Below are 12,773 nucleotides of genomic sequence, written 5' to 3'. Positions count from 1 at the left end.
TCCATAATGCAACCAAACATTGTAAATAAAATGTTTTTCGAAAAAATGACTCATTTTCTAAAAACATTTTTCGGAAGTCATTTCTGCTTTCCAAACGGACCCTTAGTCTCGGAGAGAGAAATTTTGTTTCTTTATACTGAGAAGAAGGCATGTATATAGATATAACTCTGATTTGATATGAGCCATTCCACCACTCACTAAGACAGTCAAAATACGTGCTTCAGTGCTTGCATTATTGACTCATAGTCTCATACACATGATAGTGACGAGCCTCTCGATGATACTGAAATATCCCCCTAGCTTAAATCATCATCACATTCTAGAAAAACTTTTAGTTCATTTACGTTACATATTAAAAAATCTCATATTATCTAAAATCAGGAATATTATAATTCTGGAGCAATTTAGTCAAATTGATTAAATAATTACTGATCAGTAACCACAAAATTTCAAATTTGATTCTATGCAAGTTGTCTGTTGGTGTTTTTAGTTTTAGCAGGTCACCATAAGGTAGAAAGTACAGTTCACACCATGTCGCGCACAAAAAGTTTGTCAGATTGACCTTCATGTTTTGAACCAGTCACTATAAGGGAGTTCGCACCTTGTCACACACAAGGAGTTTGTCTAATATAATTTTTATAAAATAGTGTAATTACAATTAATAATATTATTTATAAGAATATATGTGATTTTTATTTCCCAGATTTGTCTATTTGTAAGAATTGCCAATTCAAACACCAAAGTTGTTATTATTGTATGAATCAAAGTACAGTTAAGCGGTTGTGTTACCATCAACGATTTCGCAATCAGTAGACAACGTCAAAGTTCGTATCATTATTAACAATAATGGTCCAAATGTTTTGTTTGGAGGTCACTTTTGATTTGATGTAAGGATAATGCAGCATTGTTGATTGCAGATCGAGAAATGCATATATGATTATATTTGCAGCATTGTTTGGAAGCATCTTTTACCAGCGCAAATCTAACTCCCCCAGGCCAACTTAAATTCTACTCGTTTTTTCCAATTTACTGAAAGCTACATCTCGGCTGCGCTTATGGTAATTGCCAGTCAAAATGATAGTGAACATACATAAGCACTGCACCTATCCTTATTTGGGGTGGGGCTGCCACACTCATCAATGTGTCTTTCGTTCTTGCTAGATCAACTTTTTAAAATAGTGGTGATCAAAAATGTATATTTATTATTTTATCTTCCATTCTAGATAAAAATTTTAAAATGTTAGGTGAAAATGTATGTTTATTATATCAGTTGCGCATATTATATTGTCAGAATCAAACACTTATCACTACGTCAAAAACTATAACTAGTAGCGAAAGTGTAGCCCAACAGCGGTCTATCACCAATTCAAACTCGTGACCTACTCATATACCAACTTTTAAAATTAAGTGTTTACCATTATGTCAAAAACCCTAGCTAATAACGAATACGCGACTAATTGAAAATTTGATCCTTGTAAGTTATTTAAACAAATTTAGCCACTTAATTGTTCATAATGTTACACTTTTAGTCCTAAGTGTTACATAATTATTAAATTTTATTAATATATGGGGTTATTTTTATCATTTAGAATCAATATTCACAGCTAAAAATGATGTTCATATGGAGATAATATGTGAAAGAGTTTGCTAAGTTTGATAATTATATAATACTAGGGACTGAAAGTGGAATATATAATGGATAATTAAGGAACTAAATCTATTTGAATCAATTAATTAATTAACAATGACCAAATTTTCAAAAAATAAAACAATTCAAGTGCCAAAAAATGTTGTTTTCCTTATTTTGATTACTAACATATGTTGTAAGCTTGGGGTTTTGATTCTAATTTACCTATTTTTTATTTAGTTATTATAATTACTTGTAAATTTTAGATTTGTGATAGTACTATATACAAGTATAGTTGTGGCATATGGGTAATAAATTTTATTTATTCAATCTCAATTGTTAAATAAATAATACTCCATAAATATTTTTCTAAATTCAAATACAATCAACTATTTTTTCTTTCCCTAGAAGTAATAAAATTTAACCAATAACATTTCAAATTAATTACTAGAAAATAATCATTAAATTAGCAACTATAACTAACCTATTATAAATTAGTAACTATATTTATAAGATAAAAAATGTCAACATTTTTTAACTATTATTTAATAATAGGTTAGTCAACAATCTTCTTAAACTTTAATTAAGATTAACATCATATATATTGTGATTATCCAGTAAGATGTCGACACGTACTCAATATTATCAACCAATTAAAATAAATTTTTAAAACCTTATTTTTAGTAGATGTATATTTATTATCAATGCTTTTTATCATGGGTTGGTCAAATTTTTTTTTTTTTAATGAACCAAATAATTGAGAATATTTTAATGACAAGTAGGCATTTAATGTTAATTATTAAAATTTAATTTTTTTATGAGACTATATATTAATAAATTTGATATGGGGTCTTTATTATTGCCACACATGAGTCATACGATATAAAAGATAATGTTAACAAAGGAGTACTAAAATAATACAGATTTTGCGACAATTTGATCAATAACGTTAATTAATACTTATGTGAATGTAATTATAAGTTTGAGCAAATCATAAATTAATCATGAAAATGACTCAAAATCAACTTAAACGAGACTTTTTTTTTTTAAATGACAACGAAACAAATCACTACTCAAGAGTGTGCACGGATAAACTCACTATTGTGTAATAGCCTGCAAATTACACAAAAGACCGTAAACACACTAGCAAGATCATGTGCTATGACTCATGTGAGTTCTATCAAAAGAGTATTGACAATAATTGAACTAGTACCATCGTAAAAGAAGATAAAAACGGTTTGACGAATGCTCTCAACTCAGACGGAAAACTTCAAGCCGGCCGGTCAATCGGCGGAGGAAGCAGATCTGCTCCAGCGAAGCAAGAAGAAAACGAAAAGAGGCTTGTCTGAAAGGGATGGAGAAACGATGGAGATGGAAGAGGATGAATCTGGGAAAACAGCGCCGGGAAAAGAAAACACTACAGAGGAGAACACTGGATTCACAAACCAGGCAGTGAGAAGGCCGACAATCTCCTTCAGGAGAGCTTTGACAGGGATGAGCGACAGGGAAACCCTCACGGACGACGTCTCAAATGATGAGGCAGGGGAACAAGAAGATGATGACCCTGATTGTCCTGTAGTCAAATTAACGAAGGAGGAGAAGAGGAGAATGAGAAAAAGATGGGAAAACACACTAATTGTGAAGGTACTGGGAAAGACGGTGGGGTACAATTACCTACTACGTCGTCTGCGAACCATTTGGAACCCCAAGTCAGGCATGGATCTCATTGCTATACAAAATGGCTACTTCTTGGTCAGATTCTCGTCGGTGGCCGATTATGAACACGCAAAGCTTGAAGGGCCTTGGACAGTCTTGGATCATTGTCTAGCAGTCAAGGAATGGGAACCGGATTTTGATCCAATGAGGGATGCAACACAGAGACTCCTAGTTTGGGTAGGGTTTCCATGTCTCCCAATTGAATATTACGATTATGAATTCTTGATGAGAGTGGGAGACATGATCGGGACGGCGAAGAAGGTAGACCATGCGACGAGCATGGCGTCCAGAGGTTTATTTGCACGGGTCTGTGTGGAAGTTGACATAACCAAGCCATTACTTGCGAGGTTTACTCTTAGAAACAAGATGCGAACAATTGAATATGAAGGTCTACACTTGGTTTGTTTCAAGTGTGGAAGGGTCGGACACCGCAAAGAAGAATGCAAGATGGCAGAAAACCATGATGAACACCATGAGACAAACACAGAAACGGCGGATGGTGGTGGAGACCCGGTGGCAACCGACGACCAGACGGCGGAAACGATAAAGGAACCTACATGGAAAGTAGGAGAAAACAACGCCAGAAATCAAGGAAAAAGTCGTCCGTTAGGGGATAAATATGGCAGCTGGATGATCGCCACAAGAAAACCAAAATACTACCAAAACCAAGGAGATGACAGGAGAAATAACGTGCGTAATATGGGAGGAAAATATGACAACTCAAAAGGCAAGTCAGGAAACTACCAACAAAGTAGCACCAACAAATTTAACAAGGAAGGTTTTACTATATGGAATAATTTGAGATATGGGGCCCTAGAGGAGCTAGAAGAGGAAATTGATGAGGAGACCCAAGAGGAACCAGCGCCGATGGAAAGACCTGACGGTCCAACAGGGGTTCTACTTTCGGGCAAAGGAAAGAGACCACAAATCCAAACCACGGAAGCACAATTAATGAATGATAAAATGGGGAACAACAGAGCAAACAATAGGGGTAGACAGGTGGTGTACAAAGCAAAAGAAGGAAATAATAGAACAAATAAGGGCAAGAAACAAGCAAACCAAGCGGCGGAAACAGAAGACCACACGGTGGTCCGAGGTTACGACAATGGGAACCGAGTGGAGACAACCATGATAACTGGGGAAGGAAGTAGGACGGAAGTCTTTCAGTTCCAAGCGAAAGCAGGTGACCATCACCAAGACCCCCCAGATGATGATGCTCCAAACGAAACCGGCGATGAGGGTGACCCCATGGCGGATGTGGAGTTTACTACGGACCAGTCCACGACTGGCCCTGTGGGTACTAAGCAGTAAGCGTTCTCTGTTTTGGGTTTTTGCGTTTCTCTTTGTGTGTTGTCTCCTCGCTTCTTTTTACATGAAGATAATAAGCTGGAATTGTCAGGGAGCCGCGTCTAGTGGTTTCAAACGCGCTCTCTTGCTTTTGGTTAACAAAGTCAAGGCTGATGTGGTGGGACTGATGGAGCCAAGAATATCCGGCAACTCTGCGGATAAGGCTTGCAAGTCCTTTGGTTTCGATAACTGGTTCCGTATTGAAGCTGTGGGCTTCAGCAAGGGAATCTGGCTCTTATGGAGAAATAATGTAAAGATGGAGATCATCTCAACCAATCCACAATTCGTGCTGACCAAAGTCAGCAGGGGAGAGGAAGACATGGGACTAATTTCTTTTGTTTATGGTAGTCCGGCTAACCACCTCAGACAGAAGCTCTGGGATAACCTCACTGGCGAAAAACTGCCTCTAAATAGAGAATGGCTCACAGTGGGAGATTACAATGCCGTGACGTGCATGGAGGATGTCAGCAACAGCGAAAATTTCCACAACCACAAATGTGCAGGTATGAGACATTGGGTTTTCAAAGAAGGTCTAATTGATATTGGTTTTGTTGGTGCTAGGTACACTTGGACGAGAGGACGGAACAGCTCTACGTTCACCGGAGCTCGTCTCGACAGGGCACTTTGCAACCTGGAGTGGATCACCAAATACCCGGGAACGAAGGTGACACATCTGACACGTGTGTGCTCGGACCACTCACCCCTGCTCATCGAGCTGGGAATTTCAACAGAGCCTCGTAAGGAATACACTTTCCAGTTCCAAGCAGCTTGGAGTAGTCACCCACACTTTCATAAAGTGGTGGAACAGTGCTGGGATGGCAGCAAACCGGTGATGCATAACATTGAAAAGATGCAGAACAGCTGCTCGAAGTGGAGCAAAGAAGATTTCGGTAGTATTGAGAGGAGAAAACAGAAGCTTTGGACGAGGATAGAAGAAATCCAAAGGAAGCTCGTAAATAATCCGCATAATGGTATAATCAAACTTGAAAGAAAGTTAAGAACAGAACTTGAAGAAGTTCTCCATCAAGAGGAACTTAAGTGGTTTCAAAAATCCAAAGAAGACTGGATCCAGTCGGGTGACCGCAACACTAGATTTTATCATGTAGCGACCATGGTTCAACGTGCTAGTGGGGAAATTAACGGGCTTAAGAACAATGAAAATGAATGGATTCATGATAAGCAGCAAATTGGAAGTATGGTACAAGATTTTTACAAGAAGCTCTACGCGAAGGAGGAGGTTGTCACAGACACGTCAGACATCAATGGCCTGTTCCCTAGAATTGAGGAAGGAAAATGGACCGATATAAACAAGGAAATATCCAAGGAAGAGGTAAAAGACGCCATTATGGGGATGGCTCCGCTCAAAGCCCCGGGACCTGACGGTTTTCACGCCATGTTTTACCAAAAATATTGGAGCACGGTAGGAGATTGTATGCACAAACTTGTGGCCGATTTTTTCGTGAATGGAAAGCTCCCCGAGGGAATTAATGAGACAAACTTGGCTCTCATTCCTAAGGTGGAAAATCCGGAGAGGGTCAACCAACTTCGACCCATAAGTTTATGCAATGTTGCTTATAAATTGGTGACTAAAGTTATGACAAACAGACTAAAGAGCATCATGCCAGAAATTGTGTGTCCCAATCAAAGTAGCTTTGTGGCGAACAGGCAAATCACGGACAACATCGTCATATACCAAGAAATCTTAAACACCATTAGAACGGAGAAAGGCCGAAAGGGGTATATGGTTTTGAAAATAGACTTGGAGAAGGCATATGATAGATTGGAATGGACATTTATTAGATCGACCCTTAAAGAAATTGGAATGAACCCCATATGGATTAGGAATATTATGGAATGCGTGGAATCGGCCGGAATGTCAATCCTATGGGAAGGGAGGAAACTTGAAAGGTTTAAACCAGAAAGAGGAGTTAGGCAAGGAGACTCCATCTCACCATATTTGTTTGTGCTCTGTATTGAAAGGCTCGGGCACATTATCAACAGAGCCGTGAGCCAAGGGAAATGGCGTGGGATCAAGGCATCAAAGGATGGTCCGACCATTTCACATCTTTTCTTCGCATATGACATGGTGTTATTCGCGGAAGCTGAGGAAGATCAAATCCGCACGATTATGGAATGCCTAGACACATTCTGTAAGTATTCAGGGCAAAAAATCAACAAAGCAAAATCTAATATATTTTTCTCGAATAATGTTTGCAGGCAGAGAGTGGAATTCTTAGCTAACATGGCAGAGATCCCTCTGACGCTGGACCTGGGGAGATACCTTGGGGTACCATCGCTCCATGGACGAGTTACTAAGGAGCACTGTAAAAGCATCATGGACAGGGTCCAGAGTAGGTTAGAAGGATGGAAAACACGTTTCCTAAGCCTGGCTGGGAGACAAGTCTTGGTTCAATCAGTTCTTAACGCCATTCCATCATACGCCATGCAGACAATGCTCATTCCGAAAGGTGTGTGTGACGACATCGACAAGCGCACAAGAAATTTCCTATGGGGGGCGATGGCACGGCGAGGAAAACAAGTCTGGTGAAATGGGAAACGGTAACACGGCCTACGAGAGAAGGTGGACTCGGGATCAAATCAATGAGAGATCTAAACCTGGCACTACTTACTAAGCTAGGCTGGCGGGTTCTAGAGGAAGGAGATAGTGTTTGGGCAAAAGTATTGACATGCAAGTATATGAAGTCAAGTACTAACGTGGCAAACATGAAACGAAAAAGAAATGATTCAAATGTTTGGAAAGGTATTTGCGCAGCAGCACCAATGATCGAGAGTGGAGCGATGAAAATGGTTAGGAATGGAAGAACCACATCGTTCTGGAAAGAACGGTGGATTAGAAATGAACCTTTGCGCAATTTCATCGTTGGACCCCTTAACAAAGATGATGAAGAGCTGACGATCGCACATTTTTGGAACGGAGGCTCGTGGGACTGGAGTAGAATTGACAGTGCACTAGACCCGGAGAAACGCAAGGAAATCGCTGCGAAAGTCATTTTGAATGACGCAGGAAAACCGGACAGAATGGGATGGGGGCTAACCTCAGATGGCAAGATAACCACTAAATCAGCCTATGAGTTGATCACGCAGGGAAATAACAGCGAGGAAGAGGAAGGTTGGGAGAACATATGGAAGCTACGAGTCCCCAACAGAATCCGATCGTTCCTATGGCTCGTCAAGCATGGGAGAATCATGTGCAACGTGGAGCGGAAAAAGAGAGGTTTCACGCCGGATGAGCGATGTGCTATATGTGGTGCGGAAACAGAAGACGTAGAACACACAGTCAGGAAGTGCCCGGCAGCTGCGGAAGTCTGGAGCAACATCAGAATCAACGAAAATACAGGTATGTCGAATCTTATGGATTTTGATAGATGGCTAACCTTCAACTTAACAGGTACCATGGGCAGTCAAAAGAAGAAACAGAAGAGTGCAAGATTCGCTATTACAATCTGGTGGATATGGAAATGGAGGAACAACTTCGTTTTCAATGGGAACGACAAGGAGTTAAGAGACAAAATAACCTGGCTTCACACACAGTTTAAGGAGATCGAAGGAGTGCTAGCAAAGACAAATGGACCAGCGGAAAGACAGCAAAGAAATGCGAACCGGTGCAAACCTTGGAAGCCACCAAAGAGGGGCTAGATCAAAATCAACACAGATGCATGCGTGGACAACACTCGTCACGCCATGTGCGGAGGAATCTTCCGTAATTCGGACGCGAGCTTTGTGAGAGCTTTTACAAGCAATATTGGTATATGCACGCCATTAGAAGCAGAACTTTGGGGGGTGCTCACAGGGCTGCAGAAGGCATGGGAGTTGGGGTACAGAAGAGTGGAAGCTGAATCAGATTGCGCCAAAGCCGTCAACCTCATAAACGGAAGCAACGTGAATGAAGGCCTGACAAGGAATATTGTAGATATCTGCAGAGGTTTGAAGGCGAGACAATGGGAGATTAAACTGAGCTATATACCAAGGGAACAAAACAAAGTGGCGGATGGCTTGACAAAGAGAAGCCGTGATCAAACAGAGGTCTTCAAATGGATTAATGAGCCGCCTAGAGACATTGAGAAACTGCTTCGTGACGATGAACTAGGGCTCCTGGGGAACTCCAATATTGTGAGGATCAGCTATTGATCCTGGATATCATCCTCCTTCTTCCACAAAAATAATTGAACTAGTAATTTTCTGGTATTATTATTATTATTATTATTATTATTATTATTATTATTATTATTAATGCTTGCAATTAATTATCATCACTCATCATGTCGTGCCCATCACCTCAGCTTGAGTATGCCCTATTGACTAACCTCATTAAGAATACATAACAATATGTAATAATGTAAAACATTGTAATTCTTCCATATTATGAGTGATATATTGGTGGGTTAAATAATTGTTGGTAGTGTTAGGACAACTTAGGAAAGTTTATCTTCTTGTGATCTTTTACCACTATGGTCACAAGACGAACTTCTCTCATAGTATAGTACTTTTCTGTAAATCAAAAGATAAAAGTTAAAATTAGCAGTGAAAATATAATTTTATTTCTCTATACTTGCATAATAGGCAGTGTCACATTTCAATTATAGAATACCAAACTTATACCTTCTAGGTGACTAGGTCTCACCCAACACACTAAAAAGATCATCCTTTTACATTATATTCTTTTTCTAAAAATTACATCATGAATTAGTTAACTTTAACACAATTTAATCATGTAAGGAAATGTTTTAAAAAAATACAGTAATAAAATTTTAAAAAAGTGAATTATATTAATTAAATATTAATTAAGAGGTAAAAATTATGAATGGATGGTTTAATTTACAAGCTAAGATTGCAGCTAAAAGCGGTAGTGGTGGAAGGTGAAAGTGAAAAATGATAAAGGCGCAGTATGCTTGCAAGGTAAGTGATAAGGAGTATAATTCTCTCTCGATGATGACTAAAATGTTGATGAAAGCGATCATAACCTTACAGTAATTAATTTCATGGCTGGAGTTAAAGACCAGCAATCAGTCCCATTTACTTTAATGTATATATAGTGGGCTGTCATGTCTGACCAAATGACATTTTTACCATAAACATATTAAACATATTCTAATTCTACTGCCTTAAACTCATACTCCCTAATCAACATTAAAATTCTATAATATATTAACCAAACAATTTAAACAATTAGTAAATGAATTATTAATACTGAATTGTTTACTAACTTTCTTAGTTGAGACGGTCAACTATGAGTAATCTATATTAGTTTAAGAGTTTACCTACTTATGATCAACTAATTAGAATTATAAAATAAGTTTCATTTAGAAGTCTAGAACGCTCTTTTAGGTAGCGTTTTTTTTTTTGTGTAAACTCACAAGGTGTTCGGAGTCTTTCGACGTCCGTTTAACGATCCGGACCTACTTGACTAATCTCCACTTGTTTCGAGAGGCACCGAAGTTGGCCGAAGCAGAATTATTACTATTGCGAATCGAACTCAAGTTGTCCCGGAGTTCTTCCCACAAAGAAGATCATTTGTTACTTGAACGGCCCTTTTGGGCTATAGCGATTTTTTTCATAAATCAAGACTAATAATGTCGACATTTATGCTGTTCATTTAATTACTAAATTTTGTCACAATCTCACTTCCAAGAATCCAAGTCAACTAGAACTTAATAAGAGCTAGAGGGGACCATATATATTGTCCTTGTGAGCATAAATATAATATGTCCAACTATCAGCTTAGACTTTTAGTTGAGATGGAGCACATACTTTAATTTGGTATCAGAGCCATGCAAAAAATCATGAGTTCGAATCTCCGCGTCACCCACGATAAGAGACTTCCACGTGTTGCTTGGGCTTTTAGTTGAGATGTAGCACATATTTTAATTGTCCTTAATGCCAAGGATCTAAAATTTAGTAATTTAGTCCATTAGGGGGCGTTGCTTGGGTTTTTAGTTGAGATGGAACACATACTTTAATGCCTCCTTAATGTCAAGGATCTAAAATTTAGTCCATTAGGGGGCGTGTAAGCATAAATATAATATGTGCAGTCCAACTATCAGCTTGGGCTTTTAGTTGAGATGGAGCACATACTTTAAGATAGGTGGGCTTTTAATTGAGATGAAGCACATACTTTAATTGTCCTTAATGCTAAGGATCTAAAATTTAGTCCATTTTCTAAAATCAATTATGTCCCTGGCATGCTTTTTATTCCATGTATTCATCAGTAGTAGTAACTTTTTGGTGTGAAATAAAGATTATACTTGATATTATATTAGAGATAGATCATTTTCATTGAAAACAAGTTTACCATTTTTTTTAGAACAGCTTATTAACCTTCTTGATTTGCACTGGTCAATTATGAACAATCTAGACTAGTTTATCTCTTTGTGGTCCTTTGTCAACTATGGTCACAAAGTATAGTTTATCTCGTACACATCCTCATATAATAACTGTGGGTTTCCCTCGTCACAAAAAAAAAATTAAAAAAAATCCTACAATAATACATACGGAGTAATATTAAATATTTCTACCAAATACTACGTTGTACATGCATACCCAAGGATAGTTCCGGCATTCTGCGTGTTAAATTAGTTGAACAGCATTTATTTCAATATTTATGAAAAATCTTTAAATTAAAATTATGTGGCCTCCCATATTGCATGCTTCATAATTGGCTTGAGATAAGTCTTAAAACTTAAAAGCAAACAGTTCCACTTGTTACAACTTAGAAGACAACATTCAACGTTAGGGGAACATTAATATTACTCATGTCTCATGATGAATTGAATGTTAGAACACAGCTTATATAGACACAAACAAAAATTATCGATTTTCCTCCACACTAAAAATATATAATAAAATTTTTTATTTCAGGTCTAATGATGCTACTAATGGTGGTCCTTAATAAAGCAATGGCACTCCCCATTCAATGATGACGAATTCTTTTTGAGCATTTTCTCTTTCATTTTTTTTCAAAAAGAAAAAAAGTCTGTAATCTAAGTTTAAGGCTGCTCATGCATAATTTATTAACTTAATTGATTGATCAAATTAAAAAAAAAAATTTATTTTACTTCATTAACAATCGTAGAGTGCAAATTGACATATTGCAAAGTGTAAAGTGTAGGATGCAAAATTCAATTGTAAGACATATTTCATAAATTGTTTCATGATTGAGATGTGATTGTTTTTCGTGAATTAGTTCGGTCATTTTTTTTTTAGTACTATTGATTCTGTTACAATTTAATATTTGTTCATACATATTTTTTCAACCTATTAAAGTATAAAAGGTCAATACCCCGAAATTCAAACCTGGGTGGTTGATCGAGATCAAAAAATAATGAAGACGTACAACCTTAGCTGCTAGGTGGAGCTCAGATCACCATCTGATATATGGAGATGGATCTCTTTGGGCCCCTGGCCAGCATCTTCGGTCTTCCCTTTTACAAACTTTGAGGCAACACCATATCCCAATTTCATTATAATATGTAGAGAAAATTGAGGTATAAAGTTCTGCAAACGCATATAAAATAAAAAAAAAAGCATAAATTTCAACAACCCATTTGAGTTTGTTCCTCCATATGCACATCGTATTTAATTTTCATTAAATTTGTGACAATTATTATTTTAAAAAATGATTGGGATACATACTTTGCTTTCTGAGTCAGATAACCGTGTTACTGTGTTTTATTTGGGTAACTAATCATTTTTTCTCATCATGCATGCTGATTAACTCCATTCCTCCTTCTATTTTTTTTCCCCTTTTTTTTAAACTCAAAATTTTTTTTTTAATTTCGATTATATCCTAGACCCCCTAAAATTATTAGAAGAAGTAAATCGTAAATGACATAGAGATGTCGATCTACTACTGCGCAGTGTTCGAACTGTCACCCTATTGTTATTACTAGAAGTTGGACCGCTAACCAGGTCATCATTTGAGCTAGCCCTTGATTAAATTAGTTGTGGTAGTCTTGCTACAATTGGAAACATGAGATTGGATGGGTAACACAATTATTGAAGTTAGGTTTCTTTCTTGCTCCGACAACCAATATTATACTTGTGCATACATATATTGTATATTTAA

Source organism: Ipomoea triloba, chromosome 9 (genome assembly GCF_003576645.1).
Source record: "Ipomoea triloba cultivar NCNSP0323 chromosome 9, ASM357664v1".
In the NCBI taxonomy this organism is placed as follows: Eukaryota; Viridiplantae; Streptophyta; class Magnoliopsida; order Solanales; family Convolvulaceae; genus Ipomoea; species Ipomoea triloba.
The sequence above is the reverse complement of the archived record's forward strand: the minus strand, read 5'-3'. Positions refer to the sequence as shown.